A 21,224-nucleotide genomic window follows, 5' to 3' on the forward strand; every position below is an offset into this window, starting at 1 on the left:
ACATGCTTTCAACTCATATGTTTATATATATACACATATAGGCCACCTTCCACTCTGTTTTCCATTTTCCGTTTTATTTTAGTCTTCTTTTGTCCCACCTCTTTTCTCTCTCCCCTTATCCCCCACCCCAACAAAATCCAAACCCCCAGAAATCATAGTACTTCAGTCGTTATTTTCACAAAAGTGAAAAACTAATCAAGGAAATTTTCATTCTTGTCATGGCATGTCAAGAAACAGCTGAGATTTGTGATCTATGGGATTTTCTGACAGTCAAATGCCGTGTTTGAGAGGAAAGGAGAACGAAGCTGTTCTGGTTTTAAAAAAAGAGATGTTCCCAATGGTGAAGGTAAATCACATTTGTGCCACTGAGCCACCAGTCATTGGACCACTGTCCATACTCACTTATCATCTCCTAGATGCTGGTATGCAGTTGAGTCCCTTCAAAGCAGAAGAAACCAATCACATAGATCATAACACCCATCCAGGACATTTGCATCCTGGTGAGGAGGCAGATACCGCAAAGCAAGGTTGGCTTTCCTTCTAGCCAGACCAGAACCCTGGGCCCTATCAATGGCCTATTCTACTCCAGCACAAAAGGCCCATCCTGCTGAGCGTTCATTTTCTGATACTTGTATGTAGCCTGTGTATGAAGCAGTGCCTCATCTAACTCATAACTCATCTCAAATTCATAGAATCATATCGTAGAATAGTTAGGGTTCGAAAGGACCTGAAGATCATCTAGCTCCAACCCCCCTGCCATGGGCAGAGACACCTCACACTAGACCAGGTCGCTCAAGGCTCTGTCCAGCCTGGCCTTGAACGCTGCCAGGGATGGAGCATTTACCACTTCTTTGGGCAACCTGTTCCAGTCGTCACCACCCTCACAGTAAAGAACTTCTTCCTTATATCTAACCTGAACTTCCCCTGTTTTAGTTTGAACCTATTATCCCTTGTCCTATTGCTACAGTCCCTGATGAAGAGTCCCTCTCTGGCATCCTTGTAGGTCCCCTTCAGATATTTGAAGGCTACTATGAGTTCTCCATGCAGCCTTCTCTTCTCCAGGCTGAACATCCTCAATTTTCTTAGCCTAACTTCACACGGGAGGTGCTCCGGTCCCTTTATAATCCTCATGGCCCTCCTCTGGACTTGTTCCAACAGTTCCATGTCCTTTTTATTTTGAAGACACCAGAACTGCACACAATGCTCCAAGTGGGATCTCATGAGAGCAGAGTAGAGGGGCAGGATCAGCTCCTTTGACCTGCTGGTCATGCTTCTTTTGATGCAGCCCAGGATACGGTTGGCTTTCTGGGCTGCAAGCGCACACTGCCAGGTCATGTCCTGTTTCTCATCAACCAACACCCCCAAGTTCTTCTCTGCAGGGCTGCTCTGAATCTCTTCTCCACCCAACCTGTAGCTGTGCCTGGAATTGCCCTGACCAGGTGTAGGACCTTGCACTTTGTTGAACTTCATGAAGTTGGCATTAGCCCACCTCTCAAGAGTGTCAAGGTCCCTCTGGATGGCATCCCTTCCCTCCAGCATATCAACCAAACCACATAACTTAGTGTCATCAACAAACTGCACTCAATCCCACTGCCCATGTTGCCAAGAACGATGTTGAACAGGTTCGGTCCCAACACAAACACTTGAGGGACATCACTTGTTACCGGTCTCCATTTGGACATTGAGCCATTGACCGCAACTCTTTACATGCAGCCATCCAGCCAATTCTTTATCCACCAGACGGTCCATCCATCACATTTGTGTCTCTCAAGTTTAGAGACAAAGCTGTTGTGTGGGACAGTGTTGAATGCTTTGCACAAGTCCAGGTAGACAATGTCAATTGTTTTGCCCCTATCCATCAGTTCTGTTGTCCCATCATGGAAGGCCACCAAATTGGTCAGGCAGGATTTGCCCTTGGTGAAGCCATGTTGGCTGTCACCAACCATCTCATTGCTTTTCATGTGCCCTAGCATGGTTTCCAGGGGAATCTGCTCCATGATCCTGCCAGGCACAGGGGTGAGTCTGGCTGGTCTATAGTTCCCCAAAAATTGTACCAGAAAATTGTGCCAGAAATCCAGTTCATAGGCCTCAGTCAGTTAGAATCATCTTGCTGAACATTGGTGTTGAATGTTGAGTATGTAGAAGGAATTAAAGTTCCTAAGGGCGCCTGTACCAGGCTATGTTTCATAGATCTGGTATATGTAAGTTTTCCCCTTCTCCAGCATGACAGATTACAATACTCAAATGCTTTTCCTACTCCTCTGCTGGTAATTTTTGACTCCCCCTTCACCCAGTGAAGGCTAGCGAGACACTGATTTTTCCACAGGGCATCTCAGTCATCTTTCTTTGGCAGCCTTCTCCTTCACATTATGTAACCCAGCCTCATTAAATCCTCTCTTTGCTGGAATTTCTTTGGCAGATCAGCCTTCTTGTGCTGCCCCTGCAGCTGTGGATACTATGCTACAGAGAGAAGGAAAGCAGACGGGATATTCATCAGATGATGAATCATCCTATTCACAGTTTTTATTCAGTCATTCCTGGAGATGGTCAACAAAGGAATGAGTCTATGTCTGCACGCCTTACAGAAATCTTTGTCCTTGAGAGTCAGGGGGCTGTGGAAAGGCTGTTGTACAAGCAACAGAGCACTTCATTGTGTCTTCACAGATCTTTAAGGTTTTTCATCTCTCCACATATTTTTCTGGTGATAAAGGAACTGCTGCACTGCTCTTCCCATCCAATCTCCTCTCTGCTGTAGGAGAAATTGGAAAGAGAAGATAGTCAAGCCATCTGTCCTGTGTCTGCCCTGGAACACAGAAGTGGGAAGGTAAAACCAAGAAAAAAAGACTTTAAGCTAAGGCAACAACGAACTAAGGATCCTGAGCAGAGCAGGTAACAACAGTTCCAGTTTCTGGAGGACTATTGGGTTGCCCAGATGGAAAAATGTCAGAGATATTTCAGATTGCATGAGTTACAGGTTTCTGAAGAGACCCTCTGATTTACATCAAGATTTTAGTTACTTCTGGAGCCACTATTACCATGTGTGTGTGTGAGAAAGAGCCCCTGGAGCCAGCTGGTTACTCAGCTCTGCTGGAGAACTCTGTGCTGGCCTGCTGTGGACAATTATTACTTCTCTATACACCCCTGCCATATTCAGGTCTTCAGAACTGCCAAGGGCTTTTCAAAAGGCTTTCTTAACCCTCCAACAGAGTACGGCATATGAGGTGCCTGCAGTTGTTCTTACCACGATTTAGCTGGCTATGAATTGTTAATGGATTCGCATGCGTGTTGCGAAAAGAGTATTAATCCGCATACCGGTTCTGGTGGGTATGTCATGTACTGTTTTCTGGCCTTTGCTCATAGTTGTAGGTTTCCATACAAAGAAGTGGAGCTGAAGAATTTTTCTTGGTGGTTTATGATCCCGTAACCATAAGATGGCAACCTTTGAGGTAGGCCCAAGCTGGCAGGGTGAATCATCAATGTCCATATCATAAGAACAGGTGGTCTGCATGACATTGCTCACCTCAGTAGTCTCTTGAGAGGGAGGAAGACTACTCCAAGTGGGTTAGTAAATCTTTAGAAATCAGAAGACATCTACTCTCTGCTGTTATTTATGCCCAGAACATCAAGAAACTATGTTGTAGGTGGGTATTCATCTTTTTGCAGGGGGTTTCAAATGCATTTCTATGTGCATGGAATTATTTCTCTTGTTCCTGGTCATTCTAAATCAACAAAAATAGTTTCAATTGTCATTTTTGCAGACAATATTTTCAAATTATCTTATAATTGACTGATTTAGGGTTGCCCTAGGAGAACCAGTTTTTCTTATCCTCAGACTCTAGAATGTGGGGGCTAGTATTGCTTTTGATCTATTGTACATGTAAACCAGTATGGTTTGACCCTATTCCTGTATCTGCTATGATTTTGTTGTGGTTGGAACCCAGCAGAACTTTCTAGCATTATAAAATCTTTATGTCCAAGAAGGAAAGCAATGACAATAAAAATTTGCTATAACTCTGCCAGCGATGGCTGATCTGCAAATTATAGAGGGGGCTTGATTATTAGGTGGGACTGCCAAAGGAGATTTTAATAAAAGGATGGATTCAAGACATCTTCATAGCTGAAAGCTCCTAACATGTTCACACAGTCTATAGGAAAAAAAAGTTGCAAGAAAATGCAGGTGATTACAGAATTGATCTTTCCTGTATGCTGTATGCTAAATTTCCTGGGTTTTGGAAAATGTAATATATATTTCCCAGGACCAGTTTGGAAACCATAAACTTATATTTTCTATGTTTAAATATATTCCTCTTTACAAGACTAGTTTTTTACTAACTGGAAGAATAAGAAATGCTTCCAGCATAAGAACTATCACGCTTCTAATAATGGTTGACACTATTTGGGTTTTACAGCCAAGTATTCAGAGTTTAAAACCCTAGATATTTTGAAGTTTCTATAAAATTAAAATGTAGTATTTTAGCCCCAACATGTTATAATATATCTTTTTCATATTTTTGTTTTATGAAGAGCTGCAAGACACACAGTAATTATTCATGCAACTATAACTGTGGTAAAGAAGGGGTGGAAAGACCAGAACAGATTATCAGAGCATAGAACAGTTTGTTTCATGAGCAACAGTGACCTATAGAAAGTTATTTGTGCCAACTGACTTAATAACCATTTGATCACCTCATTTTACTTTTCAAAAATATTTCCTACATTAACCCAGCCTAGATTCCATTTTTTTTTTTTTTCTCATTTGTAGGATGTGTATATATGTGAATACACATGAATGTATCTGTACATATATTTACACAAGTGCAAAGCTACCTCCGACTGCCCAGTTGACTTGTAGAATGCTGTTTCAAAAGCCACAATGAGGTTTTTTGAAAGTGAGATCTGCCAAGATGGTTTTTCAGATGTAGATATATAGCAAGTGGAAGAGATTCCTAAAGATGAAACCTGGACATACATCACTGTATCTCCTTTGTCAGGTAGAAAATGGAAGCTTTGACTCAGAAACATGGGCAGCTTTCGTTGAGCAGAAGTGTAAGCACAAGGACTGAAACCCTGCATCGCAAATTGTTTACACTAACTCATATTCATTGCTGGCATGACATTACAATGTAAGACCCAAGTGCCAAGAGAAATATGTGTGCTTAAGTGTAAATCTGTTTCATAGAGCCTTTCTATGATCATTAAATACAAATCAGTACATGCTTTATGCAAAATCTTTTACTGGCATCCTGCAGGACAGTTTTTTGTAAATTGGGTTTAGACATATTTTTGGTATAGGAAAATAATTAAATTTAAAAATATTTTTGTTGTATATGTAATGTGTTGTATCATGTGAAATGACATTAAATCATTTGTATAAAAAAATGGTTTCAATGCATGAATGACAAACATGAGATTGTTTTTCCTATAAAATTTGAAGCACTAAAACCTATATGTTCTGTTTAAAAACAGAGAAAAGGGATTTTTAACATTGTGTTTATTATTAAAAGGGATATCACCAGCACATGTATACAAAACTCATTCTGACTCAGAATATATCATTTTTGGTTCTGACTCTGCCTTCTAAACACTTTTATTTTGGTTTAGTCTCAATCAAACAAATTCAAGGAAAAAAAAATAACTGTCAGGTGGTCTTAGTACAAGGATAATTCTTCTGTATGCTGCTGTTGTACCTCTGGAGGCTGTAGACTGTTAAACTGCACTGATTATACCTGTCATTTGGAGCTCGGCTAAGGTGCCTCTATACAAACGCCCGTAGTATGGGGAACAAGCAAGAGGAATTAGAGATGTGTGCAAGGCTACGGGAATATGATGTCATTGGTATCACAGAAACATGGTGGGATGGCTCCTATGACTGGAATGTCGGAATGGAAGGTTACAGGCTGTTTAGAAAAGACAGGCCAGGCAGACGGGGAGGGGGCGTTGCTATCTATGTCAGTGATAGGCTAGAGAGTATGGAACTCTGTCTGGGGACGGGTGATGAGGTAACAGAGTGTTTGTGGGTCAGGATCAAAGGGAAAACAGCAACGGGGGACATTACGGTGGGGATCTGTTACAGGCCGCCTGATCAAGAGGACTCTGTGGATGAAGCGCTCTACAGACAGATAGGAGCAGCCTCACGCTCTGTAGTGGTAGGACAAGGGGTAATGGGTTCAAACTTAAACAGAGGAAGTTTAGATTAGATATAAGGAAGAAGTTCTTTACAGTGAGGGTGGTGAAGCACTGGAATGGGTTGCCCAGGGAGGTTGTGGATGCTTCATCCCTGGCAGTGTTCAAGGCCAGGTTGGACAGAGCCTTGAGCCACATGGTTTAGGGCAAGGTGTCCCTGCCCATGGCAGGGGGGTTGGAACTAGATGATCTTAAGGTCCTTTCCAACCCTTACGATTCTATGATTCTATGATTCTATGTTACCCTAATGCATTATTCATGCAATTGGAACCACAGCATCTTCAAACAGTCTGACGTTTTCCATTACTTTCCATCAAAGAAACCATATGCTGTTGTCACAGTATATTGATACCAGGGCATATATAAGGCAGACAGTAACACAGAAGCACTATCTGCTTTCAGATAAGCTTTTCAAATAATTATTATTAAACACAACTTTTAATGGTCTGATTGATTATTCAGTGCTTAAAATATGAAACTTCAACAAAGAAAGCGATTGATGATTGCTCTTTCAATGGTGAAAATGATTCAGTTCTTATAAACAGCTTGCCATTCAATGGAACTGCATTGCAAGATATTTTATCAAGGATGCTGTACATTGGATTTTGTTTTGAAGCTTTGTTTCTCAGGTATCTCTCAATTACAATTTGCATATCTAAGAAGCAGTGCTTGATTATAAGAAACCAGCCTTGTTCCCCACACCATCCTATGTGGAGTAAATCATGTTTTTGGACAACAAACTGGGTTATTTTAGAAGATTGATTTTAAGTTAATCAGCAATAATCTGATTCTGTGCACTAGCTGATAAGTTTTTCTGAAAATTTTGTGGACCATCAGAAACTCCTGTTAAGACTGCTGTTCATTGAAATATACTAATTTTTGACTGATTGGGTTTGGCGGGTTTTTTTTTTGGGGGGGGTGTTGTTTTGTTTTGTTGGGTTTTGGGTTTTTTTTTTGTTTGTTTGTTTGTTTGTTTTTAACTGGATTTTAATCAGCTTTAAAATCCATCGTCATCTGAGCCATCAGTTGGTAGTGTTAGGTTAATGGTTAGACTTGATGATCTTAAGGGTCTTTTCCAACCTTAATGATTCTATGATTTTGTGATCAATTACACCAAGATGTTCTACTGTGTTCACAACCTAACCCTATTTGCAGTATATGAAGATTTTACAGGTTAAGACAAAGAGGTGCCAAGTTCAGTTCTGTTTAAAACTCCATTTTAAACAGAAGGAGTTTAAAATGGATGGCGTTGGCTCAATTTTTCAATGTTCTTTTTATTCCTTTAGCACCTAAATTAAAACTGAACTAAAAAGTCATGGTCTGGGTCACTATTTGTCTATGCATAAGAATATTTGGAATATCTGAGGTGCAACCAGTAGAAATACATCTACATACAGTCCATGAGGCTGAGTTTGGTCCCATATTCTAGACTAATCCATACTGTTAAGAAGACACTAAGCTACAGGTAAACAGGGTCCTGGGGTGTCCCTTTTACTGCTATTACAGAGGTATTCTGCGTGTTCTATTTTGAACACAGGAGATGTTTTTCACAGACCAAACAAGTACAGTTGGTAGCCGAGAAATGCACTTCGGCTACATCTGGATGAAGTTAAAAAGAACCTGAGCAAACCATCTGTTATACTAGATGGAATAGATAGGTTGAATTCACATATTTAATACAGTCTATACTCAAGGCATCCAATTTTCTCATATAGCTTTGCTCTTAATAGGTCTTCTCAGGGATACAAATTTATTTCTAGTGGAGGGAGGCAGTTCTAGCTCTCAGTACTTTAAATCTCTGCAGGTTTATGATACAGGAGGACAGTTTTTACATGAACTTGTAATAATCAGGACTAACTGATTCACACTCATGTGAGTCATACAGTAACACCTCTTACTTTCTGCTTCCAGTAATGAAGAATATTGGCTTACCTGTAAACCTCCCCAAAGCAAGAACATTTCATTTGGGATTACAGTGAGGTAAAGGTTCAAGTTCCATCTAGGTCAGAAAAGCAGCCATGTGTCAGGGTCCAGTGTGCACCCAGGGTTTTGCAACCTGTTTCTTCCTCCCAGGGCTGGGATGCAGCTGTGAGGGCCAGCTCTGTCTCAGGGTGACCCGGGACAAGGTCTCGGAACAGTCTCTGAGGGCCATTCCTCCTGCAGGGTCTGGGCTGGAACTCAGGCCCTTTGCCCTGGCCCTCACCTGGGTTCCACTGTCATGTGCCATGACATCTCGCTGGCCCAGACCCCTGCCTGTTACTTTGGCTAAACCTTTCTTTGTCCCTGTCCTTGTCCCCATTGGCCTCTCCAGCCACCTCAGGAACTTTTCTGACCCCAGTTACTGTCACTGGTCTTTCTCTGTTCTCCTAGTTCAACTACTGTGAGATTGGACCTCTTTTTGTGAGATCCTTATCCTGCCTGCCATGCTGTCACCCATGCTAGCAGCTCACCTTCCTCATGGGTCTGGCCACCCTTGTGGCCTCTTGACACCATGCGGTATCACACCCGTATGACAGAAAGCAAGAATTTGAAGTGCAGTTCAGCCATTTGGGCCCCAGAAGACATGAACATCCATCAAAGAGCTGTGATAACTAAGATTTACAAACATCTGTGAAAGTGATGCAAAGATGCTACATATACAAACAATCTACTTTCTGGCCGTTAGAAACAATCTCTTTATTTCAGTGCTGAGCTATAGTCAAGAGGTAATTTTGTCCAAAGAAAATTCCTGTGCAAAAATGTTTGAGGTTTGTAGGAAGCCTTGTCAAGGATCCCTGTATTTTAGTAGATATCATTTGCAATTAATTACTTGTTGATTTGTTGCTTTTAGTAGTGTAGTATTGCTTATACAATGTTCATAGTGACACTAGCCTTTCTGAGTTTTTGATAAGGTATGTATACTGATGGCATATCCTCACTGTTGAAAGTACAAAAGAAGTCCCCTGTTGACTTAAAAAATGAACAGTTTTGCTTGTGGGATTTTTGTTAAGTTTTTGTAGCATGCTCACAGCTGGGGATGTGACAGATGCAGTTTCCTGTATGAACTATAGTTATTTTATTTTGTTGCATTTTGTCCAATGTAATTTTCCTTTATTTTCTCCATATGTTTTACAACATCAGCATATGTTCTCTGCCATAACAGATGACCTTTAATTGTATCATATTGTGAGGCTGATGTTATATGATTGAAGATTTACCTTGAGAATGTCTCAGTAATGTTTAATGGGTCAGTCTTAACCGTTCATTGCTTTTAAACTGCCCATACAAAATGCTTATGGATGGTTGGTTATTTGACGTATGTACCAGATGTCTGGTGCAGCTCAGCTCACAGGAGCACTGCTTTGATACCAGCTATAGGCAATGCTCTAAGACTTACTATTCAAGACATTTAACCGTTTTGTGCCAAGAGCATGAAGACAGCTGATGGATGACTGGCTAAATAATTTGATGCGACTGCTCTAAGACAAGACACAAACCTACAGAGAAGTGGTAAGAACAATTGCACAGTAGTCACTTTTGTTTGAACCAGATTTTTTCCATTTCAACCATGCTTCTTTTCCCAGAAACTGTACTAGCTTTTGCTGTCACCTGTGGCTCCATTTTCAGGCATGCTTCCCTCAGCACACATGGCTGTGGCATTAGAATTGTCATCAAATTTTGTTATTTACTATTGGTTTGACATGTTCTCAGATGAAACCATTTGTAATGAGTAAGATACTTTCACATATATGCATATGAACCCCATGTTTAAATCCACGTAATGATAAACTAAATCCATCCAAGAATACTGCCTTGTCTGATCCTATTTTAAGTAAAAAGTGGTTCTAACATTTCACCTCCGCTATTGAAATTTATCACCTTAAATTTAGCATTCATTGAGCTGCTTGGACAGAAATCTCCATAGACATTTTCATAGAATCCCAGGTCTAATGAATTTTGTTAGAGGCAATGAGCATACACGGACCTTGAATTAATTTTCTAAACTTTCCTTGATTTTGCCTGTGAGCAGAAAAGCACGTCACTCTGGTCTTCACCAGTCAGATTACCTTTAGGAGAGACTCTTTCCAACAGATTCTGCTGATTGCTATTCTGTCAAGGACATTTCCCAAAACCTGAGAGAAACAATAAACTACAATGGTTTTCTCTGTCACTATCATGTTTGTAGGAATGGATGACATTTCCATTTTAAACTCCCAATGTATTGTCACTTTATTCCATATGGTGATTACTAGTTGCTCTCGTGTGAAAAGAAAAAAGATGTCTACATTTAGTCAGAATTAGTCAGAATTATCTCTGACTTTACTGGCAGTCACTGCCTTACCCTGAAGCATTTGAATAACGATTTCAGGACTTACTGATATAGTGCTCCCAGATGATCCTGAGCTGGTTGCTGTGGAACTCGATCTGATGCTATTCTAGTTATGGCAGATTAACAGTTTAATAAATAATATGCACTATAGATGAAACCTCTGATGAGATGCTACATGTTGCTGCTCAGAACTTTACATTCCAATTTGCTGTCCTCAGCTTTGTTTGGTCACTGATTTATAGCTGTGTCTAGGGATCAAGCTAGACATCTGCTGTTTTAAATATTTCAGTGTTTAATCCTTCACGGAGTTTGATTTTACTTGTTTTGAAACCATTACACAGTTATTGACATATGTATGACTCCTCTTTAATCAAAGTACAGAGCAGAAATCTTCACTGTATATAACTTCTTATGGAGCAAATGCCAAGGTGACAATATCACTGTGTGACCACCCTGTTCCAGTCAACAGGTAACTGGATGTCAACACCGTACTGGTGAGGCCAAGCTGAAGATCCGAAGAACATAAGTGAAAGATGTTCCTTGAACTTGACGTTCCTTTCAAATAACATCCTAATAAGATGCTATTTGATTTTTTGATATCACTAACATAATAAGTGATCTGTTTATGCATTAAAATTTGTCATGTCAGTCAATTTATTTAACAATACTATTCCACAGAGATCAGCGGGTTGCTTTTGACCTCACCTGTGCAAGTCGTAGTCAATAGATAGATTACAAGTAGCACTCATAGTGCTGTTTCAATTGACATATGACTAGGATATTCCTAACATTGGCTGGTTATTTGTAACTTTACTCAGTGAATCCCACTGACATGACAGTGATGTTCACTTGGTAGTGCCCAACAAGGAACGTCAAGACCTATTTTCAAGTATGCGAACCCAGTATGAAACAGAGATGGAGCAGACTCACCAACAAAGAGGGTGTTACAAAAAACTGTGAGCTGCAGAAATCAAGCACACAATGAAGTTCTGTTCACTTTTCAGGTCTTGCATCTGTAGTATTTGAAATTTTTATTAACATAATTAAGATCTTCTAGACATATCTGTTAATACGATAGGTTTTAGTAGAAATAAATGCTGCAGACAATTTGTTTTCTTCGAGAAACATTTTCCTTTTACATCTTCAGAGTGAGAACAACAGCACTCATACTTCATAGGACTAGTCTAATGGATATGAATATTATTGTTACTTATTGTTGTGAACAATGATCTCTCTGTGTCCAGTTTGTGACTGATGACTTCCAGCAAGTCTGATATTTTTCATTTTTTTTACTTCAAGATTTCATTGATTAAAGATAATAGAAAAAGTAGTGAAGAGCACACCCAATTAGTTGATTACAGTGAGAAAGTGCCAATTGTGTCTTGTCTGTGAATATAATTTCTTTTGTTCAAACACAAACTTAGAAAGCAGCAATATGATAGATTGTAAAAAATAAATTATTTCATTGCTTACTACTGCTACTCAGAGGTTTCAGTTATTCTGTATTAAAATATATAGCACTTATAAAATTAATTTCTGTGCAGGTAATTCAGACATTTTCACAGTGTTGAATACTTCATCTTGTAATTCACCCAAAAGGTTACAATAACGTATCTATCCAGACAGACTGAATGGGTGAACACATAGCTATGTTCGAAGTTTTTTGCCTTTTCTTACTTGAAGGGGACCAAATACCTGAGATTACTTTTGTGTTACATGAGAACTCTGATGCAAAATGGTTCTTCTTTTGAAATAAGCAACACCAGGACAGCTTAATATAGAAAGGTTGATTAGGGTCAACACAGCTGGTCCTTTAGGTCATGATATTGAAATAAGAAGTTCTGCCTCTTAAATTAACTGGTAGGGGAGGACCATACTAATAAAGTGCACAGCAGCTATGCCATTTGCCAAATCTTACAGTTGAGGTACCTGTATATTGCTGGAAACGAACAGGTAATTTCCAACTTCACTCTTAAAATATTTAGTTTACATGGCCTTTGTTGTTGTATCTAGCATATTCCCTAGGTTGCAGTGACAGAAATTCAGCATGATTAGAGCAATAAAATGCTTGTGGAAAACTTGAACTCTTCTGGTTTACTTTTTCTGAGCAGAATTTCCTATCTTCCATTTTCCAGAAGGAAATTGTGTGTATGATCATTTACCCAACAATTAATCACTAGTCACTTGTAAACCAAATTCTTATCAGGGTGTATAATTCATGAGTCTTAGTCTGCTAATACTTGTATTCAGCAGATAAAAACTATAGACTTCCTGTTCTAGAAATGAGAACTGTGATACATGTAAACTCCTGGAGGTCTGAAAAATGGACCAGCAGTGGTGAAAATGTGCATTTGTCACTCTTATACCTCAAACACATTAGAAAAATATGGCCAAAAATATTTGAAAGCTGCATAGTCGTTTAACAAAAATATGGAAAAGGAGACATTAGAAATAATAGACAAATGTTTTTAGGGGCTTATGAAGTTCATTTTCCCAGAAGTTCTGAAGCAAATTCTTCTGTAATTCCAGTATTACAGTAAGCCATTTATTCTGAACACAACAGGAAAAAGAGTATCAATCACTTAGATATTTTTAAACTGTCTCCCATAATACATTCCTGATAAATGAAACATTATGGGCCAAGTTATAATGGGGAAAGAGCACTACCAGTGAAAGCACTATTGTCCTTGTATTACCTTTAATCTTAACTGCAGATGCACAGATAGATAGCCTTTGTTCCTTGGGAAGAAAAGTTTCTTTTTCTCTATTTTCAATTCATTTGCTTTGAATAGCACAAATACATCCACGCATATTTTTTTCTCCTTTTTCCATCAAAGCACTTATCAAAGTGAAGAGGCATTGACCTTCTATTCTTTTGCATTTCACTCATATTGAGTCACCATCTAAGTAATGCTGAGTTTTATCTTAATTCTCAGTTATAACCATATCTGGCAAAGGACCCTGCTATCAAAATACAACATTTTAGAGCCAATATCCATTACTAGAAAAAAGCTAATGAGAGCCTAAGCCAATAAATGACATATTAAAAATAAAACTTAAAAAGTATTTATGAGCAATCATGATTAGTGGAAAATGTAACATTTATCATCGATCTGGAATCTGTCATAAAATTTAGCAACTGGGTTTGAAGTTTGAGTGGTTGAAGTGCAAGCAGAAAATATGCCCCATGAGCCAGTGTTTAACAGACAAGGGGACTTCGGCCAGTGAAACAAAAACCATTGCAGCATTAAGAACTACCATATTTCATTTTTAATGAGTTGGGATTAGTGCAGAAATCATTACTTCACCAAAGAAACCTTCCAGCTCTTTAGATGAGCAAATTTGAAAGAGGACAAAAATGTCTTACTTGACATTACACCTAACCTGCATTGACTTTTCCAAAACACTGTATTTCAAAATTGCATTAGTTCATTAAGATACACATGAGAATCCAAAGAATTTTAAAAGATTAAAAAAACATATTTTGGGTGGGCTGAGGAACTCCTGAATGTTGCCCAAATTATGCATCAATGTACTTCTCTAATAACATAATAGTTAGTCATGACATTGAAGCCAGAGTCATGCATATATTGAAGTTAAAACATTTGGGGGATGCAGCTCAGTCTTTGAAAACAAGAGTAGGGTATTTTTTTTAAACAAAAATAGCATGTATGTCGCTCAAACCAATGAAGTATTTCTTCATCATCACACACAAAAAAAATCTGTTATAAAAGAAAATCTTTGGACATTTTTAGTTGTCCTAACTTTATAGTAAAATGAAGTAAAAGCACCAGAAAAATAAAGAAAGATCATACTACATGGGTATTAACTAATAATATAGACAGTATATATTCCTGATATAACCAAAGTGTCTCCAGTAACATTTTAAAACAAAATAATCAGTGTAAATGGTTGAGGCAATTAATTTCAATGATATAAATGTCCAAAACCTACAGTGCTGCAAATATGATTGCTGCACATGTTTGTGCATAGAGTTTTCTAATTATATATGCAAACATTTGCTGAAGAAGTACTTCAGTCAATAGGGAAGAGAGTGAAAACAATTCCAAACATTATAAAATGACACATTTATTTCCTGAAAACTACATTGAACTGTTAAAATTCAAAATTATATTGACAATACATTGACAATTTCTTCTATTAAAAAGTTAACTTTTAATTATAATACATTTTAAAAGAATGTTAATTTATTTCAGTTTTGTTAGGATGAACTAATTTTTTAACTCAGTTAAGATGAACTATTTTTTTCATGATCTCATAAGTTTCTAATATTTTCTTGTCACAAATATGAATTTTAAGGTTCTGTCATGCTTCAGTTACTCATGTTTGTGTCCACATCATCTTTGGATCAATTGGCAACTGCCCTCTTCCTCAAGGCTGGCATCTGCAGAACTGCTGCTCACTGCAAGCTCTGTACTAACTGTAGAACTTGGGTTGTTGGTTTTCCTGAACAAGCCATCACCATCATCATCACAAAAGAAGACAACCATGTTCCTCAACCAAGCTGAAATTTCCCTCCTCTCCATCTTCTTCCTTATGGAAAGGAAGTTCCATACCTGCAAAACCAGCTCCTACAATGCTAGGAACAGTGTAGTGTTATGATGTGGGTTGACTAGCAGTGGATTCAGGCATGTACACATGGAGGACCATTCTCAAGGCCCTCTTCAAAAACATGACACTGTGAATCAAATGTCAGAGCATCATCTTCAAGAAGCACACCATGAAGAGAGATCCTACTATCCTGAACAGTAATTTCCCAATATAATTCAATAACTAATTGAAGTCAACACATCCAGCCAACTCTCCTGTGAGTATTGGCACAACTTTCTCATTTGCTAGAATGAAAATCCCTACAAAGTCTTCTCAAGTACTCCTAAGCTGTAAGTAAAGCCGTGAAAATACTTACAGGGTTGAAGCTATAGTACTGTTGAAGTTCCCTTGGTTATTTTAAAATCATTAAGGTTTTTTCTCCACGGTGTTTTAACATTCTTCTCAAGATATGGATCTCTGTAACAGGTACTTCTTCACTCCTGCCTCATGTTCACTAATTACCTATTATAGTTATGCCACTGGAAGCTATCAGAAACTAATTTAGTTGATTATCTACTTAATCCTTTGGAGTCTTTGCATCCTAATATAGTCTCCTTAATATAGATTTTCTCTAAGAGCATCTTCTATTATTTTGTTCTGAAAAAAATATTTTTCATGTCCTAGCTTATCAAGTGATCCATATGTTCTTGTGGCAATGATCTAAACTCCTCATTATTTAGCCAGTTACACAAGCTTTGTCATCTTTAAAATATTGACTGTAACATTATTCCTACTAGGTCATTGATAAAAGTCAAAATAATGTGGGGTCAGGAATCTATTCCTATTCAAATTCACTCATAATGCATTCAGCTGTTTTACCTTCAGAATTTAGTCATGTTTATGCAACAGTTATTTGTGATAATATTCCATGTTTATTTATGTTGCATTTAAAATACAAGATGTACCTTTTTATATTATATTATTTTTCATGGGTTTTAAGCTATGACTATGAGACTGAAAGTATATATTAGAAAGGTAGGATTTTATCCTTCCTATGTGCACTCATAACTAAATAAGTTTGTAAGGAAACCATTCTCAACATGTCAAAAGTCTCCCTCAGCAATATAACTAAGCACATAAAAATGTTTTGCAACATGTATTTGTGCATTAGTGTGTGGGAGTTAGGGATTAGGACATGGAGAGTGAGGTCTTTGTTTATTGATGAGTCTAGACTCCAGTTTCTTCCAGTAAGGAGAGGCATTTTATCACAAGAGAAGGCACTTGTCGTGGTTAAGGCCCAGCCGGTAACTCAGAACCACCCAGCCACTCACTCGCTCCCATCCCCTTCTTCCCCCCCGCTCCCGGAAAGATGGGTAGGAGAATCGAAAGAATGTAAATCCCATGGGTTGAGATAAGAACGGTCCAGTAACTAAGGTATAATGCAAAACTACTACTGTTACCACCAATAATAAGAATGATAAGGGAAATAACAAGGGGAGAGAATATAAAACCAAAAGGGGAAAGGAATAAACCCAATAAACACAAGTGATGCACAATACAGTTGCTCACCACCTGCCAACCGATACCACAGCACGTCATGCCTAGTATATAAACTGGGGGGAGTTACCTGGAAGGCCAGATTGCTGCTGAGGGATAGCTTCTCAGCCTTTTGGCTAAGATCAAGTGTAGTATCTGAAAACACAGCACTGCACTAGCTACTAAGAAGGAGAAAAATAACTATTACAGCTGAATCCAGGACAGCACTGTACACTCTCTAATGCAAAAAGTTCATTAGACTTTTTGATAGGGCAATGAAGAATTAAAGAAATATTAAACTGCAGCTTAAATTAACATATTGCTGTCACAAACTTCCTTAGCCTGATTTTTTTTATCATTTCCAGGTAGAAAGACTTCATAGATAGCAAAAGTGAGATTCATAATTAAATATGCATTGATATTTCCTGAAGTAGCTATCATAGTACATAAGATGCTTCCTCTCAAGTGCTGAATAGCTTATGTACTCTTATATTCACTGGAGGCTCTGTATATGTACACCTTTGTGAAAATAACATTTCAAATCAATAATGTTTTCAATGAGGTGAGGTCACAGGTCACATTCAAAGAAAGCTACACTTCTGATGCCTCTAAGTGCACTCTCAAATTCCTCCTTACATTATGTCTGTACTCCCCCTGAGAGGCAAACCTTTCCTCCAACCTTGAGGGTAAACTAGACTCCTATAATAGGGCAAATCTGCATAGATAGAAATAAGTTGCTTATATAAGGCACAGGTGAATGGATTTCCATTTCATGTCAAAGCTGCCCTGCCTGCTATGTTCAACAACAAAAGTGTCTGCTTCATGAGAAGCACTAGAGAAATAAAAAATATTGCACATATTCCTTAGCACTGGATTCTAAGGCCCAGAAAGTGTGTACTAGAAGACACACATACACCTTCCAAATAATACGTGGAGATGAAGGAACCTGCTTTCTGTACTCTAGAAAGGATAACAACAGGAAGAAGTTAAAACTGATTCGTCTCAAATGATAATCAACAGTATTAAGGCATTTTCAAGGACACATCACCTCCTGCTACCTCAGTCACAGCTTGTGGCGTTTACGCAGACAGTGCTAGGCATACACTTCAGTGGATCAGTTCAAACTTCTTAAATGGAGACGCTTCAGCGGCATACCAGGATTACAGCATCAAAGTGAAGACAGGGGACGTGTATCTGGCATAAAAGCATATGTGATTACAGTGCTTTTTATTCCAAAAGATAATTCAATTCAACAATCAAACGCAAGAAACAGAGGGATACATCTCTGGGCTCTGCTCCCAGGCACATATATGATGATATTCCTTATACAAATACTTGTTGTGGGTCCACATGGCCTTGATAGTAAGTTTGTTGAGAAGGAAAGGTTAGGCCAGCTTGCTAAATAGATGAGATCCTGCTAGCTGGAGCTGGCTCATGCAAATTACAGACGTGACATGGTATGCTTCAACTCTAGCTCCTGCAGGTTTGACAATCACTTATGTGGCTAGAAGACAAGTTCAGAAAAGATTTCTACTGTGATGAAAGATGACTAGGCCAGGTCAGACCCCTAACTGTTAGTTTTCCTTGAAGAGTAAGTCTGCTTTAAGAGATTAAAATTTTTTGGTTTATTTTCAAACTTTTCTTGCCAACGATGCAGTTTACCATGTAACCCTACAAATAGAGATTTTAATGACACAGACAGTACTGTAAATTGTAGATAGGAAATAGCTATATGGAAGCAGAGGAGGGTAATAAACTCCTTAGTTTAGCATATATATGCCCCACTGCCTATATATGCCCCACCACAGAAATAACATGGACAAATCATGCTGCCAATTGCAGCTTGCTATGACTGAAATCACTAAAGCTTTTCTTGGTCCTGGCTTCTTCCACCAGACTGAAGTGGCATATAAAAATGTTGTGGGAAAATATATTTCTGAGGTATTCCTTTCCTGGACATCTTATGATATGTCTCTAATGTGTTGAATCTCATCATATTTTCTGATACAATACCTCATCATGAGTTTTAACGTGTTTACTCCAGAAGAACCAGAAGTCAAGAAATTTAGAGGGAAAAAAAAAAACCAAACCACAAACCAAAAAATAGTTGAAGAGCATGTAGGTGGAGACTTAGAACCTCAAACCTAGGCCATGCAACTGAAGTGGAACAATGGAGGTCTTCCATTTAAATATTTCATACTACTTTGCATAAAAAGAGAAACTGCCAAGCAGACAGTACATCTGTTGTCATTCTCTTTTGCAGACAAATAGTTTCTGCAAGATTATGAGATTCTGATATTCATCTACCTGGAAATTATTTGTCAGGCTCAAACTAGAGTCAGGCCTGGCAATGACCTTATATCACGTTAATATCTTTTAAACAGGACAAATATTAAAAGCAGAAGCAGTTTCAGTTTTATGTGGCTTGATTTCGAAACTGCCAGTGTGATCATGTGATATACATATATCAGCCAAATGTTACACATTAGGTGCTGGACAGTCACATGGCAAAGTAGGAAAGATTCAAAATGGTATGTTCTGCAATGCGGTGTAGTTCTATGTAAGGCATATTTATCAAGCAATACAACAAGAGCCACTCTGAGCTAGTTCTCTGTCCTGGAGAGCTTGAATGACTCTTCAAAACAAATGCCAAGATATTGCAAATGTAAACACTATGATCAAGAAGCTAGTGTGCTGCAGGTTTTACAAAAAAATTTCATCGTATTGATGCAAGCCTATGTAATCATTGGCATACTCTCATAGTCCTAGAGCCTGCAGACAAATCTGAGGTAGAGCATGACAATTATCCAACTAAATCTATCAATGATTGAGGACATTTATTAGTAATGGACCATTAGTGATGACAGAGATATGACTTGTTCATGCTGAAGCAACACACGATGAGAACAATAACCATAATGGCAAAAAGCTTTCACAATCAGACATCAAATGATGAAGGAACATTTCACTTGCTACCAATATTAATAATGTCAATAACAATGTTCTTAGACATGAGAAGGTTCAGAAGGTTTTGGAGGATTACCTCCCAGGGCTATTACTAGCCAGTAACAGTATGTAACTGTCTATTGTTTTTCTTTACCTTTCTTTACCTTTCTTTTCCTCTCTTTTCCTTTCTTTCCCCCTTTTTTTTTTTTAATCCTCTCCTCTCTCTTTTCTCATTTGACAAAAACTAATTTCAAAATTAAAAATACTTCAATTTGGATTTTCACATCTGTAAAAAATATAAACCAGTACATTATGTATGGAAAAGACAGAACATGAATTCTAGCCTCTATCCTTTACATCACAATAACATTGAAAAGATATCTATATAATTATTAAGAAGAAGAAGAAGAAGAAAGGAAAGAGAAATAAAAATGATCCAATTAAATTGGTATTTTGGCTTTAAATCTGCCCATGTGTTGGAACAAAGTAATGCTAACAGTTGCATTAAGTGTAAGCTGGCTAATGATGTAGTTATAGTATTGATCACATACTATAATGTAATAAGTACGATAAAACAGATAGTAATTAGTGTTCTTTTGTATGTCAGAATATTAGTTATTAGAATTTACAATGACATGAATGCTATATTCAGCCAATAGCTTTGAATTTATCGCAGATAAAGTTATTCCTTCTTATGTTTAACCTCATTCCCAATGTAGTTTAATTAAATTATCTTCTTTCCCTCTCCTTTTTTAAGGCCAGAAGACTACTTAAATTAGAATTATTTAAATGGTAAGACTGAAATTTAAGATAGCTAATTACAATGCAGAATTGTACAGATAAATAACTAGAAAGTGATCTCTTCAGAATCCTCATCGGATTCTTACGTTCTAGCTACATTATGAGCATTTTACAGGAAAGAAGCAGTACTTTGTCTTTCTGACAGCAAAGGTTAGACTGACCATTAAAACAGCAGTCAGGATGCACACCAAGAACACCTTTGTTTAGCGTGTGTTTAAAAAACTCAGGAAGATAAAAGTCACCGCCTACCGTCTCAATGACAGCAGCCTATTGAGGAAGGTGATTTGTAATTGAATGACTAATCCTTCAGGAAATGTCAAGTTTCTAGTCTTCTTAAAACAACAAGGACATCATATTCTATAACAAGGCCATTCCGAATTCTATTTTTCATAGCTGTGCAGTCACAGAAGTACCCACTGTCCATGAAATGTATTTTACCTTTTCATTACATGTAAGTATGGACTAGATTTTAAAAAAGAAAATAGGCTTAGCAGCATTCTCCTACTATTTTGTTGGTGTTGTTGTTGTTGTTTGGGTTTGGGGGGGTTTTGTTTTGTCATTCATTCGTTTTTTTTAACTGAAGACATTCTTCAATTTTAATCTACATGAAGAAGAGTATTGATGAGTTGGGTGGTGGTTACATAAAATGAGACAATTAGGAGAATTTGTTGGAAATGGATGATAGCCTTTTAAAAATATAATATTTTTTAGCATGTAACTTGCCTAATTTCCTAAATATTTAGCAAATGTGTCAAGAAATAACTTACTGACTTAACTACAGAGATTTATTTTTCCTGTCATAAAAGAAAAACACTTTCTGCAATATTATTAAGAAGAAACATGTTTCAACAGTTGGTTACCTTCATCTTCCTGATTTTCAATTCAGTTCTGGCTAGTA

General features: G+C 38.0%; 1 pseudogene; it reads left to right on the forward strand.

Annotated features, from left to right (window-relative positions):
• The first annotated feature begins 16,696 nt into the window (after nt 1-16,696).
• Nucleotides 16,697-16,860, forward strand: LOC115600764 (annotated as a pseudogene).
• Nucleotides 16,861-21,224: the final 4,364 nt, after the last annotated feature.

This window comes from Strigops habroptila, chromosome 1, assembly GCF_004027225.2.
Source record: "Strigops habroptila isolate Jane chromosome 1, bStrHab1.2.pri, whole genome shotgun sequence".
In the NCBI taxonomy this organism is placed as follows: Eukaryota; Metazoa; Chordata; class Aves; order Psittaciformes; family Psittacidae; genus Strigops; species Strigops habroptila.